Source organism: Neolamprologus brichardi, chromosome 14 (assembly GCF_056152115.1).
Source record: "Neolamprologus brichardi isolate AB-2024 chromosome 14, ASM5615211v1, whole genome shotgun sequence".
Taxonomy (NCBI): domain Eukaryota; kingdom Metazoa; phylum Chordata; class Actinopteri; order Cichliformes; family Cichlidae; genus Neolamprologus; species Neolamprologus brichardi.
This window is the reverse complement of record NC_142117.1, coordinates 35,738,146-35,759,288: the sequence shown is the minus strand read 5'-3', so window position 1 is coordinate 35,759,288 and position 21,143 is coordinate 35,738,146. Positions and strand designations below refer to the sequence as shown.

The window sequence follows — 21,143 nt, the reverse complement described above, 5'->3', positions numbered from 1 at the left end:
CGGTAGGCCCTGTTTGCTTGGCTGAAGGGGCAGATCTTAGGCCCCGCCTTCTCTGCTCCAGAGTTCGAGTGTGACTGGAGAGGAGCACGTTCGCGGCTTCAGGCTGCTTTCTGGCTCTTGGCTTGGCAGACCTTACTTTGTTTGGCTTTCTTGCTTTTGCACAAAGTCAGCAAAGGGGGCACCGTTCCCGGAGGCGCTGCAATACCGGGTCGATGCGTGGAGCGAACGGAGCGAGCCCCTTATTCGGCTCCCTGTTCTAAAAATGCGTTTAATACGTTGCCCCCGAATCGGGGGCGTATCAGATATTAAACTGATAAGAACAGATACTACACTTGATCTTAGCCAAAAGGCCGAGAAGCGATGGCCTCCTGCAGGTTCCTGGCTGAGCCGCCTTCTCGGGACACTTCTCGCTTGTGACGGTGCGCTCTTTCACTTGGCTCACAGGGAGGGCTCCGCTTCAAATCTCCGCCCACCCACAGTAGCTCACAGGCCTGCGGAGCTCCCTGGAACTGCGCACTTTCTTCTATTGAACAACGAGGAGAGGGCCCAGCCAGAAGGCAGACTCTGCCAAAAATAGGTGCAACTCCTTAGCCTCACTCTCCACGGAAGTCTTTAGTAAAAGGCGAAAGACTTGTACGTTTTGAAGAGAAGCCAGAGTGTGTGTTTCTTTGGCCTCGCAGGAAGCCGCAGTGACTCCTCGTCCCGGCTTCCGGCGTCACGGTAGGCCCTGTTTGCTTGGCTGAAGGGGCAGATCTTAGGCCCCACCTTCTCTGCTCCAGAGTTCGACTGTGACTGGAGAGGGGTGACTGGAGAGGAGCACGTTCGCGGCTTCAGCCTGCTTTCTGGCTCTTGGCTTGGCAGACCTTACTTTGTTTGGCTTTCTTGCTTTTGCACAAAGTCAGCAAAGGGGGCACCGTTCCCGGAGGCGCTGCAATACCGGGTCGATGCGTGGAGCGAATGGAGCGAGCCCCTTATTCGGCTCCATGTTCTAAAAATGCGTTTAATACGTTGCCCCCGAATCGGGGGCGTATCAGATATTAAACTGATAAGAACAGATGCTACACTTGATCTTAGCCAAAAGGCCGAGAAGCGATGGCCTCCTGCAGGTTCCTGGCTGAGCCGCCTTCTCGGGACACTTCTCGCTTGTGACGGTGCGCTCTTTCACTTGGCTCACAGGGAGGGCTCCGCTTCAAATCTCCGCCCACCCACAGTAGCTCACAGGCCTGCGGAGCTCCCTGGAACTGCGCGCTTTCTTCTATTGAACAACGAGGAGAGGGCCCAGCCAGAAGGCAGACCCTGCCAAAAATAGGTGCAACTCCTTAGCCTCACTCTCCACGGAAGTCTTTAGTAAAAGGCGAAAGACTTGTACGTTTTGAAGAGAAGCCAGAGTGTGTGTTTCTTTGGCCTCGCAGGAAGCCGCAGTGACTCCTCGTCGCGGCTTCCGGCGTCACGGTAGGCCCTGTTTGCTTGGCTGAAGGGGCAGATCTTAGGCCCCGCCTTCTCTGCTCCAGAGTTCGACTGTGACTGGAGAGGAGCACGTTCGCGGCTTCAGGCTGCTTTCTGGCTCTTGGCTTGGCAGACCTTACTTTGTTTGGCTTTCTTGCTTTTGCACAAAGTCAGCAAAGGGGGCACCGTTCCCGGAGGCGCTGCAATACCGGGTCGATGCGTGGAGCGAACGGAGCGAGCCCCTTATTCGGCTCCCTGTTCTAAAAATGCCTTTAATACGTTGCCCCCGTACCGGGGCGTATCAGATATTAAACTGATAAGAACAGATACTACACTTGATCTTAGCCAAAATGCCGAGAAGCGATGGCCTCCTGCAGGTTCCTGGCTGACCCGCCTTCTCGGGACACTTCTCGCTTGTGACGGTGCGCTCTATCACTTGGCTCACAGGGAGGGCTCTGCTTCAAATCTCCGCCCACCCACAGTAGCTCAGAGCCCTGCGGAGCTCTCTTGAACTGCGCGCTATCTTCTATTTCTTCTTTTGAACAACGAGGAGAGGGCCCAGCCAGAAGGCAGACCCTGCCAAAAATAGGTGCAACTCCTTAGCCTCACTCTCCACGGAAGTCTTTAGTAAAAGGCGAAAGACTTGTACGTTTTGAAGAGAAGCCAGAGTGTGTGTTTCTTTGGCCTCGCAGGAAGCCGCAGTGACTCCTGGTCCCGGCTTCCGGCGTCACGGTAGACCCTGTTTGCTTGGCTGAAGGGGCAGATCTTAGGCCCCGCCTTCTCTGCTCCAGAGTTCGACTGTGACTGCAGAGGAGCACGTTCGCGGCTTCAGGCTGCTTTCTGGCTCTTGGCTTGGCAGACCTTACTTTGTTTGGCTTTCTTGCTTTTGCACAAAGTCAGCAAAGGGGGCACCGTTCCCGGAGGCGCTGCAATACCGGGTCGATGCGTGGAGCGAACGGAGCGAGCCCCTTATTCGGCTCCCTGTTCTAAAAATGCGTTTAATACGTTGCCCCCGAATCGGGGGCGTATCAGATATTAAACTGATAAGAACAGATACTACACTTGATCTTAGCCAAAAGGCCGAGAAGCGATGGCCTCCTGCAGGTTCCTGGCTGAGCCGCCTTCTCGGGACACTTCTCGCTTGTGACGGTGCGCTCTTTCACTTGGCTCACAGGGAGGGCTCCGCTTCAAATCTCCGCCCACCCACAGAAGCTCACAGGCCTGCGGAGCTCCCTGGAACTGCGCGCTTTCTTCTATTGAACAACGAGGAGAGGGCCCAGCCAGAAGGCAGACCCTGCCAAAAATAGGTGCAACTCCTTAGCCTCACTCTCCACGGAAGTCTTTAGTAAAAAGCGAAAGACTTGTACGTTTTGAAGAGAAGCCAGAGTGTGTGTTTCTTTGGCCTCGCAGGAAGCCGCAGTGACTCCTCGTCCCGGCTTCCGGCGTCACTGTAGGCCCTGTTTGCTTGGCTGAAGGGGCAGATCTTAGGCCCCGCCTTCTCTGCTCCAGAGTTCGACTGTGACTGGAGAGGAGCACGTTCGCGGCTTCAGGCTGCTTTCTGGCTCTTGGCTTGGCAGACCTTACTTTGTTTGGCTTTCTTGCTTTTGCACAAAGTCAGCAAAGGGGGCACCGTTCCCGGAGGCGCTGCAATACCGGGTCGATGCGTGGAGCGAACGGAGCGAGCCCCTTATTCGGCTCCCTGTTCTAAAAATGCGTTTAATACGTTGCCCCCGTACCGGGGCGTATCAGATATTAAACTGATAAGAACAGATACTACACTTGATCTTAGCCAAAATGCCGAGAAGCGATGGCCTCCTGCAGGTTCCTGGCTGAGCCGCCTTCTCGGGACACTTCTCGCTTGTGACGGTGCGCTCTATCACTTGGCTCACAGGGAGGGCTCTGTTTCAAATCTCCGCCCACCCACAGTAGCTCAGAGCCCTGCGGAGCTCTCTTGAACTGCGCGCTATCTTCTATTTCTTCTTTTGAACAACGAGGAGAGGGCCCAGCCAGAAGGCAGACCCTGCCAAAAATAGGTGCAACTCCTTAGCCTCACTCTCCACGGAAGTCTTTAGTAAAAGGCGAAAGACTTGTACGTTTTGAAGAGAAGCCAGAGTGTGTGTTTCTTTGGCCTCACAGGAAGCCGCAGTGACTCCTCGTCCCGGCTTCCGGCGTCACGGTAGGCCCTGTTTGCTTGGCTGAAGGGGCAGATCTTAGGCCGCGCCTTCTCTGCTCCAGAGTTCGACTGTGACCGGAGAGGGGTGACTGGAGAGCAGCACGTTCGCGGCTTCAGGCTGCTTTCTGGCTCTTGGCTTGGCAGACTTACTTTGTTTGGCTTTCTTGCTTTTGCACAAAGTCAGCAAAGGGGGCACCGTTCCCGGAGGCGCTGCAATAACGGGTGGATGCGTGGACCGAACGGAGCGAGCCCCTTATTTGGCTCCCTGTTCTAAAAATGCGTTTAATACGTTGCCCCCGAATCGGGGGCGTATCAGATATTAAACTGATAAGAACAGACACTACACTTGACCTTAGCCAAAAGGCCGAGAAGCGATGGCCTCCTGCAGGTTCCTGGCTGAGCCGCCTTCTCGGGACACTTCTCGCTTTTGACGGTGCGCTCTTTCACTTGGCTCACAGGGAGGGCTCCGCTTCAAATCTCCGCCCACCCACAGTAGCTCACAGGCCTGCAGAGCTCGCTGGAACTGCGTGCTTTCTTCTATTTCTTCTTTTGAACAACGAGGAGAGGGCCCAGCCAGAAGGCAGACCCGCTAAAAATAGGTGCAACTCCTTAGCCTCACTCTCCACGGAAGTCTTTAGTAAAAGGCGAAAGACTTGTACGTTTTGAAGAGAAGCCAGAGTGTGTGTTTCTTTGGCCACGCAGGAAGCCGCAGTGACTCCTCGTCCCGGCTTCCGGCGTCATGGTAGGCCCTGTTTGCATGACTGAAGGGGCAGATCTTAGGCCCCACCTTCTCTGCTCCAGAGTTCGACTGTGACTGGAGAGGGGTGACTGGAGAGGAGCACGTTCGCGGCTTCAGGCTGCTTTCTGGCTCTTGGCTTGGCAGACCTTACTTTGTTTGGCTTTCTTGCTTTTGCACAAAGTCAGCAAAGGGGGCACCGTTCCCGGAGGCGCTGCAATACCGGGTCGATGCGAGGAGCGAACGGAGCGAGCCCCTTATTCGGCTCCCTGTTCTAAAAATGCGTTTAATACGTTGCCCCCGAATCGGGGGCGTATCAGATATTAAACTGATAAGAACAGATTTTTTTTTTTTTTTTTTTTTTTTTTTCCCCTTTTATTTACTTTACACAACATTTCCATCCTTTACATTTACATTTCACATTTCTCATACATCTTAACACATTACTTTCCAAATCAATGTCATACCTTAATTTCTTTACACCTAAATAAACATGCTACAGAAAGAAAAAAGAAGTTGATCAACAAGAAAATTCCAAAAAATGAAAGACCAGAAACCAAAGAAACAATCTTGTTTCTATTATCTCGCTCCTTATCACTTACCACCTTTTTTTTGGTGGATTTAAAAAGATGATTTTCCACCTATCCTTAATTGTATCACTTCCCCACTTTTCTAATTCATGCCAGTATATACTTTCAAATTCTTTCTCTATTGCCTTAACTGTTCCTATCTCTCCCCATTTATACACTCCAGTTATATGTCCCTGCCTTGCTTTCCATAGTTTAAGTTTTACAATTGATATCAGCATACAAATTATTTTGTTTTGTTCTTTTCCCACTCCTTTAACCCCAAACGAAGTGATTTCATCATATGTCACATTCTCCAAGCACTTATAACTCTCTTTCACCCCATCCCACACCTTTTTTGCATATTCACATCCCCATAATACATGTTCAATTGTTTCATCTTCCATACAGTTTTTCCTTGGACAGACTTTTTGCTTCCCCAAATTGTGGGCATACATTGTGACCCTGACTGGTAGCCTTCTATGCAAGTGCAACCAATTAAAATCTTTAAGCCCGTTCTTAAAACTCTTGTCCTGGGCCCGTACCCACACTTCAGAGCTCACCATTACTGGATTGACATTGAGTTTCTGTACCAGTTTCCTATATAGTAACTTATGATTTATCACTGTATCCTCATCTTTACATTCCGTATATCTCCTCCCCCACTTTACCATTCGCTGGAAGTACTCCGGCCTAGTCTCAGCTTTAGGGCCTTTATTATCCCACCCTATTAGAAACCGGTATGGTATAGACAGCCAAAACCATAAGAGGATTTGGCATTTGTGTATATATGTCTTTTTCAGGAGTGTACATACATTGCTATAGAATATTGCATCCAGCTTCAGAGGAACGTTTGGCACATCCCTCCCACCATCTGCTATTTCCTGATGCATTAGCGCCCTTTTCACATATTCATAGCCCCCCCATATAAAATTAAATATTCCCCTCATTAGTTGGGCTCTATACTTCTGCGGCATTGGAAAGACGTAGGCCAAATGTAGCAACTTTGGCAATACATCGGCCTTTACAACCAACACTCTCCCTGAAACTGAAAGTTTTCTTGTCTTCCATAATCCCAGGTTTTTTTCGACTACAGTCATCTTCTTTTTCCAATTACACAATGCATCCCCCTCCCCATTCCCAAAAGAAATTCCTAATACGTCCATAGAGCCTTCGCACAACATATAATCACAGATTTTGTCCTTCCTCCCCTCCCACTTCCCAAGGTATTTGTACCTAGTCTTCTCCTTGTTTATTCTCGATCCAGTTGCTTTTTCATAATCATATAGAATGTCTATCACTCCCTTTAAGCTTTCATCGTCTGCCAAATATAATATTGTGTCATCCGCGTATTGTGATATTTTTAAGCTCTCGCCCCGGGGCAACGTTATCCCTTTAACAATGTGGCTCCCCCTTATTGCACAAGCAAGAGGTTCTGCGTATAAAACAAACAGCACCACAGAGAGCGGGCACCCTTGCCGCAATCCTCTTGTTTGTTGCACTTTATCCGTTAAATGCCCATTAATTTTGATTTTTGAATTTATGCCCTTATATAAAACCTTTACCCATTTTGTAATGGCTCCTCCTAGACCCAGCCCCTCCATAACCTTCCACAAAAAAGCGTGGTCTACTCTATCAAAAGCTTTCTGCTGATCTAGGCTAACACATATTGCAGCAATGTTTCTCTCCTTTACATATGTGAGTACATCCCTGTGTAGATGTAAGTTCCATGTGATTTGCCTCCCCTGTACCCCACAAGTTTGGTCCATTTCCACTATGTGTGACATGACTCCTGCTAGCCTATTCGCCAGAACCTTACTCAGTATTTTATAGTCCACGCACAGCATAGTTAGTGGCCTGTAATTGTCTAGTTGGTTCGGGTTTCCTTTCTTAAACAGAATAGTCACCACTCCCGTTTTCATGCTTTCCGGCATCTCTCCTCTCTCCATGATTTCCTTAAAAACCTCCAAAAGGTGGATCCCCACCATATCCCAAAACGCCACGTAAAATTCTTTTGTTAGGCCATCTATGCCGGGCACCTTATTGGCCTTCATTGCCGTTACCACATTATACACCTCCCCTACTGTCAATTCCCCCCCCAGCTTTCCATTTTCTTCTTCGGGTAGCCTTCTCCTTAGCGATCTTATAAAAACCTCCCCCTTCCCCTCATCCAAGCTCTCCTTTGTAAACAATTTTCCATAATATTCTTCCGCCGTTCTTAACAAATCATCTTTCCCCCTTATCACCTTTCCATCCCTCTCCAGTTCCGTTATAACCCCCCTCTTATCCCTAGTCTTCATTTTGCTAAAAAAGTATGAGGAGCACTTCTCGTTCTCCTCATACTCTTCCTGTTTTAATTTATATATTACGGCCCTCGCTTTCCTCTCAAGTAATTCCTCCTGTCTCATTTTTAAATTTTCCAAGTACCCTTCCTTTTTAATTCCCCTTCCCCTATTTTCCATAACATAGATCTTTTCTATTTCTTTTTGTATTGTGTCAAACTCTTTCTTTTGAACTTTTGACCTCTCTGTACAATATTCGATTGTAAACTTTTTGATTTTTTTCTTTATGTCCTCCCACCAAACCACGTTGTTACTGTATAAGCTTTTCATCTCGGCCCATATCGGGAAGATTTTCATGAAACCTTCCCTATAGGCTTTCTCTGCGAGGACGTCGTTGTTAAACTTCCAATACCCTTTTCCAAAGTCTGGCCCTACTATCTCGAGCTCCACATCAACTGCTTGATGGTCTGTGAAGAGGGCCGGTATTGTTTTTCCCTCTATTATTTTGCACTTTTTCCCTACTAAAATGTAATCTAACCTACTCTTCACCCCCCTTGTGTTCTTCCAAGTATACCCCACTTGCTTTCCCAGTAACTTCCCCATTACGTCAATTAATCCATATTTCTTAATGAAGGTCCTAAAGGGGAGGGAAAACTTTTCCCTTTCCAAAGAGCAGTTAAAATCCCCTCCCACAATAATATCTTTCCTAGTCAAAAAACAAGTATCCATTTTTTGGAAAAGGTCCTTACGTAGCCCGTGCTCCACCTGTGCATATACATTTATTATCCGACATTGAGTCCCATTTTTATCTATATCCACCACCATTACCCTTCCTTGTATTACATTAAAGCTCTCAATTATCCGAACATCCTTATTCCCACATAACACCCCAACTCCAGTCCCATGTACCCCCCCAATGCTCCAAGTAGCTTCCCCTCCCCTCCATTCCTCAGTAAACAAAGCAACATCCCTCTCATCTCTCAGATGAGCTTCCTGAACCAAACAAACATCGAAATTATATCTCAACAAAAATTCATAAACAATTTTTCTCTTCCGGGCACTTTTTAGCCCCCTAACATTCAGGGTGATTAACCGTAGTTTTCCCATACCATAAAAAAAAAGAAAGCAAAGCACTAAGGGCAAAAAATATAATAATAATTTCATCTTATCCATTTAATGGTAGGGGCTACTTCCCCAAACTTTCCTGAGAAAATAATGTTCGTATCAGAGAACTTTCAACGTTACTTTCATTTTCACTCCCATCGTCGGAATCATTTTCACTTATAGTGGTGCTCAAAGGAGTGTGGGTACACTCCGTTTGAGTTCCTTTTGGAGCACACCTTTCTCCCTCCACACCGAAAGGCGCAGTCTCCAATTTTTCCTCATTGCTATCTTCTGGCGGAGTGGCCGAAACCTGCCTTTTCCTTCTTTTCGCCTTCTTCTTTTGAAGAAAGAGCACTTATTCGGCTCCCTGTTCTAAAAATGCGTTTAATACGTTGCCCCCGAATCGGGGGCATATCAGATATTAAACTGATAAGAACAGATTTTTTTTTTTTTTTTTTTTTTTTTTTTTTTTTTTATTTCATACAATTCATTAAAAAAGTGAAAACAACACCAGAAACATATTAGTAACAACAGAATACAAGAAAAATAAAGAAATAAAAAAATATATATATATATAAAACAGGCACCAAACCGAGCCGCATCTTACCACTACATGGGCCCGTACTCTACAATGTTCTTCTCAAACCCAAAACGTCCGTTCTAGAACGACAGAACTCTATCGGAAACACAAAAATCAAACTATCCTCCTAGTTTGAATCTCTTAAGCCTTCCTGAAACCGGGAGGTGTTTGTAAGACATGTTTCCACCTATCCTTAATTGTGTCCCAGCCCCATTTAGTTTTCTCTAAAAGACAAGTCTTCTCTATTTCTTTTACTATTATTCTACGTGTAGTTCTAGCTGTCCATTTGTAAGACCCCAGGATGTACCCCTGTCGAGCCTTCCACAAAAATAGTTTTGTCAGGGCCATTAGCAAGGGGATCTTTCCGCTGGCCTCGTTTCTTTTTTCCTTCCCTGTAAGGAACATTAGCTCATCATATTGGATGCCATTTAAACACTCATATTGCACTTGCATTTCTCTCCACACTTCTTGCGCAAAACCACATCCCCACATTACATGTTCTATTGTTTCTTCTTCTCCTTGACAAGTAGTCCTTGGACAGTTTTTGTTGTCGCTTAATCTATGAGCATACATTATCGATCTCACAGGGATTTTTCTGTGTAGCAGCAACCAGTTCAAATCTTTACACCCATTGCTCAAGTCTTTTCCTTGTGCTCGTTTCCATGTAGCCTCTTTCACCCACACACATTGTGTGTGGGTTTTTTCCACCAGGGTCCTATACAAGGTCTTATGATTCAGAGCAAGGTCCTTATCCTTACATTCTAAATGCTTCTCCCGCCACTTGATCAGCTTTGCATAATACACCGGTCTGCTTTCTGCTTTGGGCGCACTATTGTCCCACTTGGTCAGTTGTCTCAATGGGCCTGATAGCCAAAAGCGAATTAAAAGTTGGCATTTGTGTGTATAAGGCTTGTTCAGTATGTTACAAATGTTACAGTAATATAATACATCCAATTTTAAAGGGATGCATGGAACATCTCTCCCTCCTTTTAGTATCGGCTGGTACATCATAGTTCTTTTCACATATTCGTACCCACCCCAAATAAACTTGAACACTTCCCGTGTTAGTTCTTTCCTAAACATTTGTGGTAATGGGAAAACATATGCCAAATGAAGTAGGGCAGGCAGAATATCGGCTTTCACAACCAGGACTCTGCCGGTTATGGAGAGTCTTCTTTTCTTCCACATCCCCAATTTCCTCCTCACTTTTGCCATTTTTAACTCCCAATTTCGTTCTGCGTCTCCCCCAGGATTCCCAAAATTAATGCCTAAGACCCGCATGGGGCTTTCACAGAGGGAAAGCCCACAAAGCCTCTCCCTTCTGCCTGCCCACCTTCCCAGAAATTTGTATTTAGTTTTTTCTTTGTTCACCCTTGACCCTGCCGCCCTTTCAAAGGTATGTATTAGCTGCATAGCTTCCCTCACGCTCCCATCATCCCCCAAATAAAGGGTGATGTCATCAGCATACTGGGAGATTTTTAACACTTCTCCCCCTGGTAAGGCTATCCCTCTAATTTCTCGGTTTCCCCTTATCGCGCATGCTAAAGGTTCTACATAGATGACGTAAAGCAAGGCAGACAAGGGGCAACCTTGTCTAAGTCCTCTTTGCTGATACACCTCGTCTGTCAGAAAGCCATTTACTTTCACCTTGCCACAAATGTCAACATACATCATTTTTAACCAGCTCAGAAATGTTTCCCCTATATTGAAAGTCGTCATCACCCTCCATAGAAAATCATAATTGACTCTGTCAAAGGCTTTTTCTTGGTCAATTGTTACACATATGGAGTCTAAATTCCTGTCCTCTATATACGAAAGCACATCCCTGTGCAAATGCAAGTTCCAAGCAATCTGTCTACCCTTTACTCCACAGGTCTGGTCCTCATTTATAATAAACGGCATAGCCTGGGCCAAGCGTAACGCTAAAGCTCTGCTCAGAATTTTATAATCCACACAGACCATGGACAAAGGTCTATAATTGGAAAGCATTGCCGGTGAGCCTTTCTTAAACAATAAACTAATCACCCCCGTCCTCATGCTTTTCAACATATAGCCCTTTTCACACATTTCATTAAATACTTCTAGCAAATGGTCTCCGATGAGATCCCAGAAGGTGACATAAAACTCTTTCGAAAGACCATCTATTCCGGGTACTTTGTTATTTTTCATTGTCTTCAAAGCATCGTATAGTTCATTCTTATTTATGCATCTATCCATTGATTGTTTTTCTTCTTCAGATAGCCTTTCCCCTAACCCCCTCAAAAAGGTCCCCTGCGCGTCTGTATCCAACTCTTCCTTTTCAAAAAGGCGCATATAGTACTCTTCTACTACTTTCCGTAAATCCTCAGAACTAGTCATCGTCTTCCCATCTATCTCCAATTCTTTTATTAGTCCACTTTCCTCCCTCCTTTTCATTTGGGCAAAAAAGTACGCTGAACACTTTTCTTGACCCTCATGCTCCTCCTGCATAAACTTAAACATCCTTGTCCTCGCTCTCTGTTGAAAAAAATCTTCTTGTTTTTTCAATAAAACATTCAATTTCTCACTTCTATCCCTATGTCTATTTCTGTTCCTGTCCTCTTCCTCTTTTGCAATGTCCCTCTGTAAATCTTTAAAGACCTTCTTTGAGGCCTGTGCTCTCCGCATACTGTAACCAATTGAAAATTTCTTTATTCTTTTTTTCATTTCCTCCCACCAGCTCCCTCTATCCACATACAGACATTTCAGATCCACCCAATGTTGGAAGATCCCTCTGAAACTTGCCCTATATTCCTGTTCTAACAAGATGTCATTATTTAATTTCCAATATCCTTTTCCATATGCTGTCCCCTCGCATTCCACCTTCGCCCACACTATTTTGTGATCAGTAAAGGGCGCGTAAAGGGACCCCGTTTCGATTACCTTTTCTGTGTCTCCTACTAGTATATAGTCTAGCCTGTTTCTCATTCCCCGACTATTTTCCCACGTATGGGTCGGACGGTTGTCTAAGAGCTTCCCCATGGAGTCTACTAACCTATACTTTGCCATGAGATTCCTAAGTGGAAGAGAACCATTGTTCTTATCTAAAGAGCAATTTAAGTCACCGCCCACATAAATTACATTACTTGTCATGAAGCAAATATCCAGGCTAGAAAAAAGTTCCCTGCGGGCTCGTGGTTCTGCATTTGCATATATATTTACCACCCGACATTTTATTCCAACCTTTTTAATATCCACCACCAAGACCCTACCCTGTATTGCGGAAAAGCTGTCCATGATTTGAATACTTTTTTTCCCGCACAAAACTCCCACCCCTGAACCGTATACACTCCCCACACTCCATGCTGCTTCGCCTCCTACCCACTCCTTTGTGAAGAGCAGAGCGTCGGCCTCGTCTCTTAAATGGGCTTCCTGGATTAAACATATATCAAAGTCACAAGTAGTTAAAAATTCATACACAGCTCTTCTTTTCTTTGCATCCCTCAGTCCTCTGACATTTAAAGTCATTATTTTCATCTTATCCATTTAATGGTAAGGGCTACTTCCCCAAACTTTCCTGAGAAAATAATGTTCGTATCAGAGAACTTTCAGCGTTACTTTCATTTTCACTCCCGTCGTCGGAATCATTTTCACTTATCGTGGTGCTCAAAGGAGTGTGGGTACACTCCGTTTGAGTTCCTTTTGGAGCACGCCTTTCTCCCTCCACACCGAAAGGCGCAGTCTCCAATTTTTCCTCATTGCTATCTTCTGGCGGAGTGGCCGAAACCTGCCTTTTCCTTCTTTTCGCCTTCTTTCTTCCTGCTTTCCTAACCTCTCTCCACGGTTGCTCCGTCATGTCCTCACTCGTAGCGAAGGATCCTTCCTTATTCCTGTCCTCTGTATCTAACAAAGGAACCTCTATCATTCTCTCAGAAACTTCTTCTTCCTCGTCAGCCTCATTTCTCTCACCTGCAGGAGTCTCCTGCATTGACAAAAGTGTTCCTAATTTGTCATGTCCAGTTTCCTTCTCTTGGCCCACCGGCCCCACCACTACTGCAGCGTATGACCTGGGCTTTGTGCAATCTCTTGCCATGTGCTCCTCTGACTCACATAAATGACATTTCTTTAGTACAGTGCAGTCTCTTGTGCTATGTCCCGTTTCATTGCAATTTCGGCACCTCACCTGATTGCAATTAGCGGCTTCATGGCCTTTGCCGCCACATCTTCTGCAAACCAGAGGTTGGCCCGCGTAGATGAGGAAGCCTCTGTCTGCCCCAATAGAAAAAACTGCCGGAGGATGTCGATAGCCGTCTTCACTATTCGGGTCTTCCTCCATTTTGACGCGGAATTGTCTTTTGCCGGTCCACAAGCCCAGACCATCTTTTATTATTCTTACTCCAGGTAAGACCTTTACGTGTCTTCCCAAAAAACATCTTATAGTCTCTTCTGAAACCCACGGGTTATACATGTGTACAGTTAGGATACTATAGTCACTTCTATATAAAGGGGTGACCATGTACCTTTTTAGTTCTTCATTTGACGTCAGGTGAGCTTTTCTCCTTGCTTCTTCCGCTGTGTCTTTCGTAGTTAGCGTCACATCGTAGTACTTGTTGGTTATACTCTGTTGCAAGCAGTAGATCTCCTCGGGCTGAATCTGCAAAGCATCAAACAAAATCCTCCTCCCAAAAGTTACTCGTTCCTGGAAAGCTGCATCTTTGTCTTTTAGAGCAAATCTTAAGGTGTTCCTCGTGCCATTTCCTCTTTCAGTCTGCGTATAGCTGGCCGACCAGGTCGCCATTGTGCTTCTCAGATAAGAACAGATACTACACTTGATCTTAGCCAAAAGGCCGAGAAGCGATGGCCTCCTGCAGGTTCCTGGCTGAGCCGCCTTCTCGGGACACTTCTCGCTTGTGACGGTGCGCTCTTTCACTTGGCTCACAGGGAGGGCTCTGCTTCAAATCTCCGCCCACCCACAGTAGCTCACAGGCCTGCAGAGCTCCCTGGAACTGCGCGCTTTCTTCTATTGAACAACGAGGAGAGGGCCCAGCCAGAAGGCAGACCCTGCCAAAAATAGGTGCAACTCCTTAGCCTCACTCTCCACGGAAGTCTTTAGTAAAAGGCGAAAGACTTGTACGTTTTGAAGAGAAGCCAGAGTGTGTGTTTCTTTGGCCTCGCAGGAAGCCGCAGTGACTCCTCGTCCCGGCTTCCGGCGTCACGGTAGGCCCTGTTTGCTTGGCTGAAGGGGCAGATCTTAGGCCCCGCATTCTCTGCTCCAGAGTTCGACTGTGACTGGAGAGGAGCACGTTCGCGGCTTCAGGCTGCTTTCTGGCTCTTGGCTTGGCAAACCTTACTTTGTTTGGCTTTCTTGCTTTTGCACAAAGTCAGCAAAGTGGGCACCGTTCCCGGAGGCGCTGCAATACCGGGTCGATGCGTTGAGCGAACGGAGCGAGCCACTTATTCGGCTCCCTGTTCTAAAAATGCGTTTAATACGTTGCCCCCGAATCAGGGGCATATCAGATATTAAACTGATAAGAACAGATACTACACTTGATCTTAGCCAAAAGGCCGAGAAGCGATGGCCTCCTGAAGGTTCCTGGCTGAGCCGCCTTCTCGAGACACTTCTCGCTTGTGACGGTGCGCTCTTTCACTTGGCTCACAGGGAGGGCTCCGCTTCAAATCTCCGCCCACCCACAGTAGCTCACAGGCCTGCGGAGCTCCCTGGAACTGCGCGCTTTCTTCTATTGAACAACGAGGAGAGGGCCCAGCCAGAAGGCAGACCCTGCCAAAAATAGGTGCAACTCCTTAGCCTCACTCTCCACGGAAGTCTTTAGTAAAAGGCGAAAGACTTGTACGTTTTGAAGAGAAGCCAGAGTGTGTGTTTCTTTGGCATCGCAGGAAGCCGCAGTGACTCCTCGTCCCGGCTTCTGGCGTCACGGTAGGCCCTGTTTGCTTGGCTGAAGGGGCAGATCTTAGGCCCCGCCTTCTCTGCTCCAGAGTTCGACTGTGACTGGAGAAGGGTGACTGGAGAGGAGCACGTTCGCGGCTTCAGGCTGCTTTCTGGCTCTTGGCTTGGCAGACCTTACTTTGTTTGGCTTTCTTGCTTTTGCACAAAGTCAGCAAAGGGGGCACCGTTCCCGGAGGCGCTGCAATACCGGGTCGATGCGTGGAGCGAACGGAGCGAGCCCCTTATTCGGCTCCCTGTTCTAAAAATGCGTTTAATACGTTGCCCCCGAATCGGGGGCGTATCAGATATTAAACTGATAAGAACAGATACTACACTTGATCTTAGCCAAAAGGCCGAGAAGCGATGGCCTCCTGCAGGTTCCTGGCTGAGCCGCCTTCTCGAGACACTTCTCGCTTGTGACGGTGCGCTCTTTCACTTGGCTCACAGGGAGGGCTCCGCTTCAAATCTCCGCCCACCCACAGTAGCTCACAGGCCTGCGGAGCTCCCTGGAACTGCGCGCTTTCTTCTATTGAACAACGAGGAGAGGGCCCAGCCAGAAGGCAGACCCTGCCAAAAATAGGTGCAACTCCTTAGCCTCACTCTCCACGGAAGTCTTTAGTAAAAGGCGAAAGACTTGTACGTTTTGAAGAGAAGCCAGAGTGTGTGTTTCTTTGGCATCGCAGGAAGCCGCAGTGACTCCTCGTCCCGGCTTCTGGCGTCACGGTAGGCCCTGTTTGCTTGGCTGAAGGGGCAGATCTTAGGCCCCGCCTTCTCTGCTCCAGAGTTCGACTGTGACTGGAGAAGGGTGACTGGAGAGGAGCACGTTCGCGGCTTCAGGCTGCTTTCTGGCTCTTGGCTTGGCAGACCTTACTTTGTTTGGCTTTCTTGCTTTTGCACAAAGTCAGCAAAGGGGGCACCGTTCCCGGAGGCGCTGCAATACCGGGTCGATGCGTGGGGCGAACGGAGCGAGCCCTTTATTCGGCTCCCTGTTCTAACAATGCCTTTAATACGTTGCCCCCGAATCGGGGGCGTATCAGATATTAAACTGATAAGAACAGATACTACACTTGATCTTAGCCAAAAGGCCGAGAAGCGATGGCCTCCTGCAGGTTCCTGGCTGAGCCGCCTTCTCGGGACACTTCTCGCTTGTGACGGTGCGCTCTTTCACTTGGCTCACAGGGAGGGCTCCGCTTCAAATCTCCGCCCACCCACAGAAGCTCACAGGCCTGCGGAGCTCCCTGGAACTGCGCGCTTTCTTCTATTGAACAACGAGGAGAGGGCCCAGCCAGAAGGCAGACCCTGCCAAAAATAGGTGCAACTCCTTAGCCTCACTCTCCACGGAAGTCTTTAGTAAAAGGCGAAAGACTTGTACGTTTTGAAGAGAAGCCAGAGTGTGTGTTTCTTTGGCCTCGCAGGAAGCCGCAGTGACTCCTCGTCCCGGCTTCCGGCGTCACGGTAGGCCCTGTTTGCTTGGCTGAAGGGGCAGATCTTAGGCCCCGCCTTCTCTGCTCCAGAGTTCGACTGTGACTGGAGAGGAGCACGTTCGCGGCTTCAGGCTGCTTTCTGGCTCTTGGCTTGGCAGACCTTACTTTGTTTGGCTTTCTTGCTTTTGCACAAAGTCAGCAAAGGGGGCACCGTTCCCGGAGGCGCTGCAATACCGGGTCGATGCGTGGAGCGAACGGAGCGAGCCCCTTATTCGACTCCCTGTTCTAAAAATGCGTTTAATACGTTGCCCCCGTACCGGGGCGTATCAGATATTAAACTGATAAGAACAGATACTACACTTGATCTTAGCCAAAATGCCGAGAAGCGATGGCCTCCTGCAGGTTCCTGGCTGAGCCGCCTTCTCGGGACACTTCTCGCTTGTGACGGTGCGCTCTATCACTTGGCTCACAGGGAGGGCTCCGCTTCAAATCTCCGCCCACCCACAGTAGCTCACAGGCCTGCGGAGCTCCCTAGAACTGCGCGCTTTCTTCTATTGAACAACGAGGAGAGGGCCCAGCCAGAAGGCAGACTCTGCCAAAAATAGGTGCAACTCCTTAGCCTCACTCTCCACGGAAGTCTTTAGTAAAAGGCGAAAGACTTGTACGTTTTGAAGAGAAGCTAGAGTGTGTGTTTCTTTGGCCTCGCAGGAAGCCGCAGTGACTCCTCGTCCCGGCTTCCGGCGTCACGGTAGGCCCTGTTTGCTTGGCTGAAGGGGCAGATCTTAGGCCCCGCCTTCTCTGCTCCAGAGTTCGACTGTGACTGGAGAGGAGCACGTTCGCGGCTTCAGGCTGCTTTCTGGCTCTTGGCTTGGCAGACCTTACTTTGTTTGGCTTTCTTGCTTTTGCACAAAGTCAGCAAAGGGGGCACCGTTCCCGGAGGCGCTGCAATACCGGGTCGATGCGTGGAGCGAACGGAGCGAGCCCCTTATTCGGCTCCCTGTTCTAAAAATGCGTTTAATACGTTGCCCCCGAATCGGGGGCGTATCAGATATTAAACTGATAAGAACAGATACTACACTTGATCTTAGCCAAAAGGCCGAGAAGCGATGGCCTCCTGCAGGTTCCTGGCTGAGCCGCCTTCTCGGGACACTTCTCGCTTGTGACGGTGCGCTCTTTCACTTGGCTCACAGGGAGGGCTCCGCTTCAAATCTCCGCCCACCCACAGAAGCTCACAGGCCTGCGGAGCTCCCTGGAACTGCGCGCTTTCTTCTATTGAACAACGAGGAGAGGCCAGAAGAGCCAGAAGGCAGACCCTGCCAAAAATAGGTGCAACTCCTTAGCCTCACTCTCCACGGAAGTCTTTAGTAAAAGGCGAAAGACTTGTACGTTTTGAAGAGAAGCCAGAGTGTGTGTTTCTTTGGCCTCGCAGGAAGCCGCAGTGACTCCTCGTCCCGGCTTCCGGCGTCACGGTAGGCCCTGTTTGCTTGGCTGAAGGGGCAGATCTTAGGCCCCGCCTTCTCTGCTCCAGAGTTCGACTGTGACTGGAGAGGAGCACGTTCGCGGCTTCAGGCTGCTTTCTGGCTCTTGGCTTGGCAGACCTTACTTTGTTTGGCTTTCTTGCTTTTGCACAAAGTCAGCAAAGGGGGCACCGTTCCCGGAGGCGCTGCAATACCGGGTCGATGCGTGGAGCGAACGGAGCGAGCCCCTTATTCGGCTCCCTGTTCTAAAAATGCGTTTAATACGTTGCCCCCGTACCGGGGCGTATCAGATATTAAACTGATAAGAACAGATACTACACTTGATCTTAGCCAAAATGCCGAGAAGCGATGGCCTCCTGCAGGTTCCTGGCTGAGCCGCCTTCTCGGGACACTTCTCGCTTGTGACGGTGCGCTCTATCACTTGGCTCACAGGGAGGGCTCCGCTTCAAATCTCCGCCCACCCACAGTAGCTCACAGGCCTGCGGAGCTCCCTAGAACTGCGCGCTTTCTTCTATTGAACAACGAGGAGAGGGCCCAGCCAGAAGGCAGACTCTGCCAAAAATAGGTGCAACTCCTTAGCCTCACTCTCCACGGAAGTCTTTAGTAAAAGGCGAAAGACTTGTACGTTTTGAAGAGAAGCTAGAGTGTGTGTTTCTTTGGCCTCGCAGGAAGCCGCAGTGACTCCTCGTCCCGGCTTCCGGCGTCACGGTAGGCCCTGTTTGCTTGGCTGAAGGGGCAGATCTTAGGCCCCGCCTTCTCTGCTCCAGAGTTCGACTGTGACTGGAGAGGAGCACGTTCGCGGCTTCAGGCTGCTTTCTGGCTCTTGGCTTGGCAGACCTTACTTTGTTTGGCTTTCTTGCTTTTGCACAAAGTCAGCTAAGGGGGCACCGTTCCCGGAGGCGCTGCAATACCGGGTCGATGCGTGGAGCGAACGGAGCGAGCCCCTTATTCGGCTCCCTGTTCTAAAAATGCGTTTAATACGTTGCCCCCGAATCGGGGGCGTATCAGATATTAAACTGATAAGAACAGATACTACACTTGATCTTAGCCAAAAGGCCGAGAAGCGATGGCCTCCTGCAGGTTCCTGGCTGAGCCGCCTTCTCGGGACACTTCTCGCTTGTGACGGTGCGCTCTTTCACTTGGCTCACAGGGAGGGCTCCGCTTCAAATCTCCGCCCACCCACAGAAGCTCACAGGCCTGCGGAGCTCCCTGGAACTGCGCGCTTTCTTCTATTGAACAACGAGGAGAGGGCCCAGCCAGAAGGCAGACCCTGCCAAAAATAGGTGCAACTCCTTAGCCTCACTCTCCACGGAAGTCTTTAGTAAAAGGCGAAAGACTTGTACGTTTTGAAGAGAAGCCAGAGTGTGTGTTTCTTTGGCCTCGCAGGAAGCCGCAGTGACTCCTCGTCCCGGCTTCCGGCGTCACGGTAGGCCCTGTTTGCTTGGCTGAAGGGGCAGATCTTAGGCCCCGCCTTCTCTGCTCCAGAGTTCGACTGTGACTGGAGAGGAGCACGTTCGCGGCTTCAGGCTGCTTTCTGGCTCTTGGCTTGGCAGACCTTACTTTGTTTGGCTTTCTTGCTTTTGCACAAAGTCAGCAAAGGGGGCACCGTTCCCGGAGGCGCTGCAATACCGGGTCGATGCGTGGAGCGAACGGAGCGAGCCCCTTATTCGGCTCCCTGTTCTAAAAATGCGTTTAATACGTTGCCCCCGTACCGGGGCGTATCAGATATTAAACTGATAAGAACAGATACTACACTTGATCTTAGCCAAAATGCCGAGAAGCGATGGCCTCCTGCAGGTTCCTGGCTGAGCCGCCTTCTCGGGACACTTCTCGCTTGTGACGGTGCGCTCTATCACTTGGCTCACAGGGAGGGCTCTGCTTCAAATCTCCGCCCACCCACAGTAGCTCAGAGCCCTGCGGAGCTCTCTTGAACTGCGCGCTATCTTCTATTTCTTCTTTTGAACAACGAGGAGAGGGCCCAGCCAGAAGGCAGACCCTGCCAAAAATAGGTGCAACTCCTTAGCCTCACTCTCCACGGAAGTCTTTAGTAAAAGGCGAAAGACTTGTACGTTTTGAAGAGAAGCCAGAGTGTGTGTTTCTTTGGCCTCACAGGAAGCCGCAGTGACTCCTCGTCCCGGCTTCCGGCGTCACGGTAGGCCCTGTTTGCTTGGCTGAAGGGGCAGATCTTAGGCCGCGCCTTCTCTGCTCCAGAGTTCGACTGTGACCGGAGAGGGGTGACTGGAGAGGAGCACGTTCGCGGCTTCAGGCTGCTTTCTGGCTCTTGGCTTGGCAGACTTACTTTGTTTGGCTTTCTTGCTTTTGCACAAAGTCAGCAAAGGGGGCACCGTTCCCGGAGGCGCTGCAATAACGGGTGGATGCGTGGACCGAACGGAGCGAGCCCCTTATTTGGCTCCCTGTTCTAAAAATGCGTTTAATACGTTGCCCCCGAATCGGGGGCGTATCAGATATTAAACTGATAAGAACAGACACTACACTTGACCTTAGCCAAAAGGCCGAGAAGCGATGGCCTCCTGCAGGTTCCTGGCTGAGCCGCCTTCTCGGGACACTTCTCGCTTTTGACGGTGCGCTCTTTCACTTGGCTCACAGGGAGGGCTCCGCTTCAAATCTCCGCCCACCCACAGTAGCTCACAGGCCTGCAGAGCTCGCTGGAACTGCGTGCTTTCTTCTATTTCTTCTTTTGAACAACGAGGAGAGGGCCCAGCCAGAAGGCAGACCCGCTAAAAATAGGTGCAACTCCTTAGCCTCACTCTCCACGGAAGTCTTTAGTAAAAGGCGAAAGACTTGTACGTTTTGAAGAGAAGCCAGAGTGTGTGTTTCTTTGGCCACGCAGGAAGCCGCAGTGACTCCTCGTCCCGGCTTCCGGCGTCATGGTAGGCCCTGTTTGCATGACTGAAGGGGCAGATCTTAGGCCCCACCTTCTCTGCTCCAGAGTTCGACTGTGACTGGAGAGGGGTGACTGGAGAGGAGCACGTTCGCGGCTTCAGGCTGCTTTCTGGCTCTTGGCTTGGCAGACTTACTTTGTTTGGCTTTCTTGCTTTTGCACAAAGTCAGCAAAGTGGGCACCGTTCCCGGAGGCGCTGCAATAACGGGTGGATGCGTGGACCGAACGGAGCGAGCCCCTTATTTGGCTCCCTGTTCTAAAAATGCGTTTAATACGTTGCCCCCGAATCGGGGGCGTATCAGATATTAAACTGATAAGAACAGACACTACACTTGACCTTAGCCAAAAGGCCGAGAAGCGATGGCCTCCTGCAGGTTCCTGGCTGAGCCGCCTTCTCGGGACACTTCTCGCTTTTGACGGTGCGCTCTTTCACTTGGCTCACAGGGAGGGCTCCGCTTCAAATCTCCGCCCACCCACAGTAGCTCACAGGCCTGCAGAGCTCGCTGGAACTGCGTGCTTTCTTCTATTTCTTCTTTTGAACAACGAGGAG

At 49.3% G+C, this 21,143-nt stretch overlaps 33 non-coding genes and 2 pseudogenes across 33 annotated transcripts; all 35 read right to left on the bottom strand.

Moving 5' to 3' along the window:
* Nucleotides 1–171: 171 nt before the first annotated feature.
* Nucleotides 172–362, bottom strand: LOC148099249 (U2 spliceosomal RNA). Its single transcript, XR_015720593.1, has one exon. It is a non-coding gene; the product is annotated as a U2 spliceosomal RNA (small nuclear RNA).
* Nucleotides 363–547: 185 nt separating this feature from the next.
* Nucleotides 548–660, bottom strand: LOC148099248 (U5 spliceosomal RNA). The gene has a single exon (XR_015720207.1). It is a non-coding gene; the product is annotated as a U5 spliceosomal RNA (small nuclear RNA).
* Nucleotides 661–903: 243 nt separating this feature from the next.
* LOC148099247 (U2 spliceosomal RNA) lies at nucleotides 904–1,094 on the bottom strand. Its single transcript, XR_015720671.1, has one exon. It is a non-coding gene; the product is annotated as a U2 spliceosomal RNA (small nuclear RNA).
* Nucleotides 1,095–1,279: 185 nt separating this feature from the next.
* On the bottom strand, nucleotides 1,280–1,392 carry LOC148099246 (U5 spliceosomal RNA). The gene has a single exon (XR_015720304.1). It is a non-coding gene; the product is annotated as a U5 spliceosomal RNA (small nuclear RNA).
* A 229-nt stretch (nucleotides 1,393–1,621) lies between these two features.
* Nucleotides 1,622–1,811, bottom strand: LOC148099245 (U2 spliceosomal RNA). The gene has a single exon (XR_015720197.1). It is a non-coding gene; the product is annotated as a U2 spliceosomal RNA (small nuclear RNA).
* A 194-nt stretch (nucleotides 1,812–2,005) lies between these two features.
* Nucleotides 2,006–2,118, bottom strand: LOC148099244 (U5 spliceosomal RNA). Its single transcript, XR_015720303.1, has one exon. It is a non-coding gene; the product is annotated as a U5 spliceosomal RNA (small nuclear RNA).
* A 229-nt stretch (nucleotides 2,119–2,347) lies between these two features.
* Nucleotides 2,348–2,538, bottom strand: LOC148099243 (U2 spliceosomal RNA). Its single transcript, XR_015720592.1, has one exon. It is a non-coding gene; the product is annotated as a U2 spliceosomal RNA (small nuclear RNA).
* A 185-nt stretch (nucleotides 2,539–2,723) lies between these two features.
* LOC148099242 (U5 spliceosomal RNA) lies at nucleotides 2,724–2,836 on the bottom strand. Its single transcript, XR_015720507.1, has one exon. It is a non-coding gene; the product is annotated as a U5 spliceosomal RNA (small nuclear RNA).
* Nucleotides 2,837–3,065: 229 nt separating this feature from the next.
* On the bottom strand, nucleotides 3,066–3,255 carry LOC148099241 (U2 spliceosomal RNA). The gene has a single exon (XR_015720193.1). It is a non-coding gene; the product is annotated as a U2 spliceosomal RNA (small nuclear RNA).
* Nucleotides 3,256–3,449: 194 nt separating this feature from the next.
* LOC148099240 (U5 spliceosomal RNA) lies at nucleotides 3,450–3,562 on the bottom strand. The gene has a single exon (XR_015720302.1). It is a non-coding gene; the product is annotated as a U5 spliceosomal RNA (small nuclear RNA).
* A 242-nt stretch (nucleotides 3,563–3,804) lies between these two features.
* Nucleotides 3,805–3,995, bottom strand: LOC148099239 (U2 spliceosomal RNA). The gene has a single exon (XR_015720206.1). It is a non-coding gene; the product is annotated as a U2 spliceosomal RNA (small nuclear RNA).
* A 194-nt stretch (nucleotides 3,996–4,189) lies between these two features.
* LOC148099238 (U5 spliceosomal RNA) lies at nucleotides 4,190–4,301 on the bottom strand. Its single transcript, XR_015720108.1, has one exon. It is a non-coding gene; the product is annotated as a U5 spliceosomal RNA (small nuclear RNA).
* Nucleotides 4,302–4,544: 243 nt separating this feature from the next.
* On the bottom strand, nucleotides 4,545–4,734 carry LOC148099237 (U2 spliceosomal RNA). Its single transcript, XR_015720234.1, has one exon. It is a non-coding gene; the product is annotated as a U2 spliceosomal RNA (small nuclear RNA).
* Nucleotides 4,735–8,701: 3,967 nt separating this feature from the next.
* On the bottom strand, nucleotides 8,702–8,748 carry LOC148099236 (U2 spliceosomal RNA; annotated as a pseudogene).
* Nucleotides 8,749–13,579: 4,831 nt separating this feature from the next.
* Nucleotides 13,580–13,704, bottom strand: LOC148099235 (U2 spliceosomal RNA; annotated as a pseudogene).
* A 185-nt stretch (nucleotides 13,705–13,889) lies between these two features.
* LOC148099234 (U5 spliceosomal RNA) lies at nucleotides 13,890–14,002 on the bottom strand. The gene has a single exon (XR_015720301.1). It is a non-coding gene; the product is annotated as a U5 spliceosomal RNA (small nuclear RNA).
* A 229-nt stretch (nucleotides 14,003–14,231) lies between these two features.
* LOC148099233 (U2 spliceosomal RNA) lies at nucleotides 14,232–14,422 on the bottom strand. The gene has a single exon (XR_015720160.1). It is a non-coding gene; the product is annotated as a U2 spliceosomal RNA (small nuclear RNA).
* A 185-nt stretch (nucleotides 14,423–14,607) lies between these two features.
* On the bottom strand, nucleotides 14,608–14,720 carry LOC148099232 (U5 spliceosomal RNA). The gene has a single exon (XR_015720300.1). It is a non-coding gene; the product is annotated as a U5 spliceosomal RNA (small nuclear RNA).
* A 243-nt stretch (nucleotides 14,721–14,963) lies between these two features.
* Nucleotides 14,964–15,154, bottom strand: LOC148099231 (U2 spliceosomal RNA). The gene has a single exon (XR_015720591.1). It is a non-coding gene; the product is annotated as a U2 spliceosomal RNA (small nuclear RNA).
* Nucleotides 15,155–15,339: 185 nt separating this feature from the next.
* On the bottom strand, nucleotides 15,340–15,452 carry LOC148099230 (U5 spliceosomal RNA). The gene has a single exon (XR_015720299.1). It is a non-coding gene; the product is annotated as a U5 spliceosomal RNA (small nuclear RNA).
* A 243-nt stretch (nucleotides 15,453–15,695) lies between these two features.
* LOC148099229 (U2 spliceosomal RNA) lies at nucleotides 15,696–15,886 on the bottom strand. The gene has a single exon (XR_015720155.1). It is a non-coding gene; the product is annotated as a U2 spliceosomal RNA (small nuclear RNA).
* A 185-nt stretch (nucleotides 15,887–16,071) lies between these two features.
* LOC148099228 (U5 spliceosomal RNA) lies at nucleotides 16,072–16,184 on the bottom strand. The gene has a single exon (XR_015720297.1). It is a non-coding gene; the product is annotated as a U5 spliceosomal RNA (small nuclear RNA).
* Nucleotides 16,185–16,413: 229 nt separating this feature from the next.
* Nucleotides 16,414–16,603, bottom strand: LOC148099227 (U2 spliceosomal RNA). Its single transcript, XR_015720194.1, has one exon. It is a non-coding gene; the product is annotated as a U2 spliceosomal RNA (small nuclear RNA).
* Nucleotides 16,604–16,788: 185 nt separating this feature from the next.
* On the bottom strand, nucleotides 16,789–16,901 carry LOC148099226 (U5 spliceosomal RNA). The gene has a single exon (XR_015720408.1). It is a non-coding gene; the product is annotated as a U5 spliceosomal RNA (small nuclear RNA).
* A 229-nt stretch (nucleotides 16,902–17,130) lies between these two features.
* Nucleotides 17,131–17,321, bottom strand: LOC148099225 (U2 spliceosomal RNA). Its single transcript, XR_015720590.1, has one exon. It is a non-coding gene; the product is annotated as a U2 spliceosomal RNA (small nuclear RNA).
* A 187-nt stretch (nucleotides 17,322–17,508) lies between these two features.
* Nucleotides 17,509–17,622, bottom strand: LOC148099224 (U5 spliceosomal RNA). The gene has a single exon (XR_015720405.1). It is a non-coding gene; the product is annotated as a U5 spliceosomal RNA (small nuclear RNA).
* A 229-nt stretch (nucleotides 17,623–17,851) lies between these two features.
* On the bottom strand, nucleotides 17,852–18,041 carry LOC148099223 (U2 spliceosomal RNA). Its single transcript, XR_015720192.1, has one exon. It is a non-coding gene; the product is annotated as a U2 spliceosomal RNA (small nuclear RNA).
* A 185-nt stretch (nucleotides 18,042–18,226) lies between these two features.
* LOC148099222 (U5 spliceosomal RNA) lies at nucleotides 18,227–18,339 on the bottom strand. Its single transcript, XR_015720407.1, has one exon. It is a non-coding gene; the product is annotated as a U5 spliceosomal RNA (small nuclear RNA).
* A 229-nt stretch (nucleotides 18,340–18,568) lies between these two features.
* On the bottom strand, nucleotides 18,569–18,759 carry LOC148099221 (U2 spliceosomal RNA). Its single transcript, XR_015720620.1, has one exon. It is a non-coding gene; the product is annotated as a U2 spliceosomal RNA (small nuclear RNA).
* A 185-nt stretch (nucleotides 18,760–18,944) lies between these two features.
* LOC148099220 (U5 spliceosomal RNA) lies at nucleotides 18,945–19,057 on the bottom strand. Its single transcript, XR_015720296.1, has one exon. It is a non-coding gene; the product is annotated as a U5 spliceosomal RNA (small nuclear RNA).
* Nucleotides 19,058–19,286: 229 nt separating this feature from the next.
* Nucleotides 19,287–19,476, bottom strand: LOC148099219 (U2 spliceosomal RNA). Its single transcript, XR_015720191.1, has one exon. It is a non-coding gene; the product is annotated as a U2 spliceosomal RNA (small nuclear RNA).
* A 194-nt stretch (nucleotides 19,477–19,670) lies between these two features.
* On the bottom strand, nucleotides 19,671–19,783 carry LOC148099218 (U5 spliceosomal RNA). Its single transcript, XR_015720295.1, has one exon. It is a non-coding gene; the product is annotated as a U5 spliceosomal RNA (small nuclear RNA).
* A 242-nt stretch (nucleotides 19,784–20,025) lies between these two features.
* Nucleotides 20,026–20,216, bottom strand: LOC148099217 (U2 spliceosomal RNA). The gene has a single exon (XR_015720205.1). It is a non-coding gene; the product is annotated as a U2 spliceosomal RNA (small nuclear RNA).
* A 194-nt stretch (nucleotides 20,217–20,410) lies between these two features.
* On the bottom strand, nucleotides 20,411–20,522 carry LOC148099216 (U5 spliceosomal RNA). The gene has a single exon (XR_015720096.1). It is a non-coding gene; the product is annotated as a U5 spliceosomal RNA (small nuclear RNA).
* A 242-nt stretch (nucleotides 20,523–20,764) lies between these two features.
* On the bottom strand, nucleotides 20,765–20,955 carry LOC148099215 (U2 spliceosomal RNA). The gene has a single exon (XR_015720216.1). It is a non-coding gene; the product is annotated as a U2 spliceosomal RNA (small nuclear RNA).
* Between the last annotated feature and the right edge of the window lie 188 nt (nucleotides 20,956–21,143).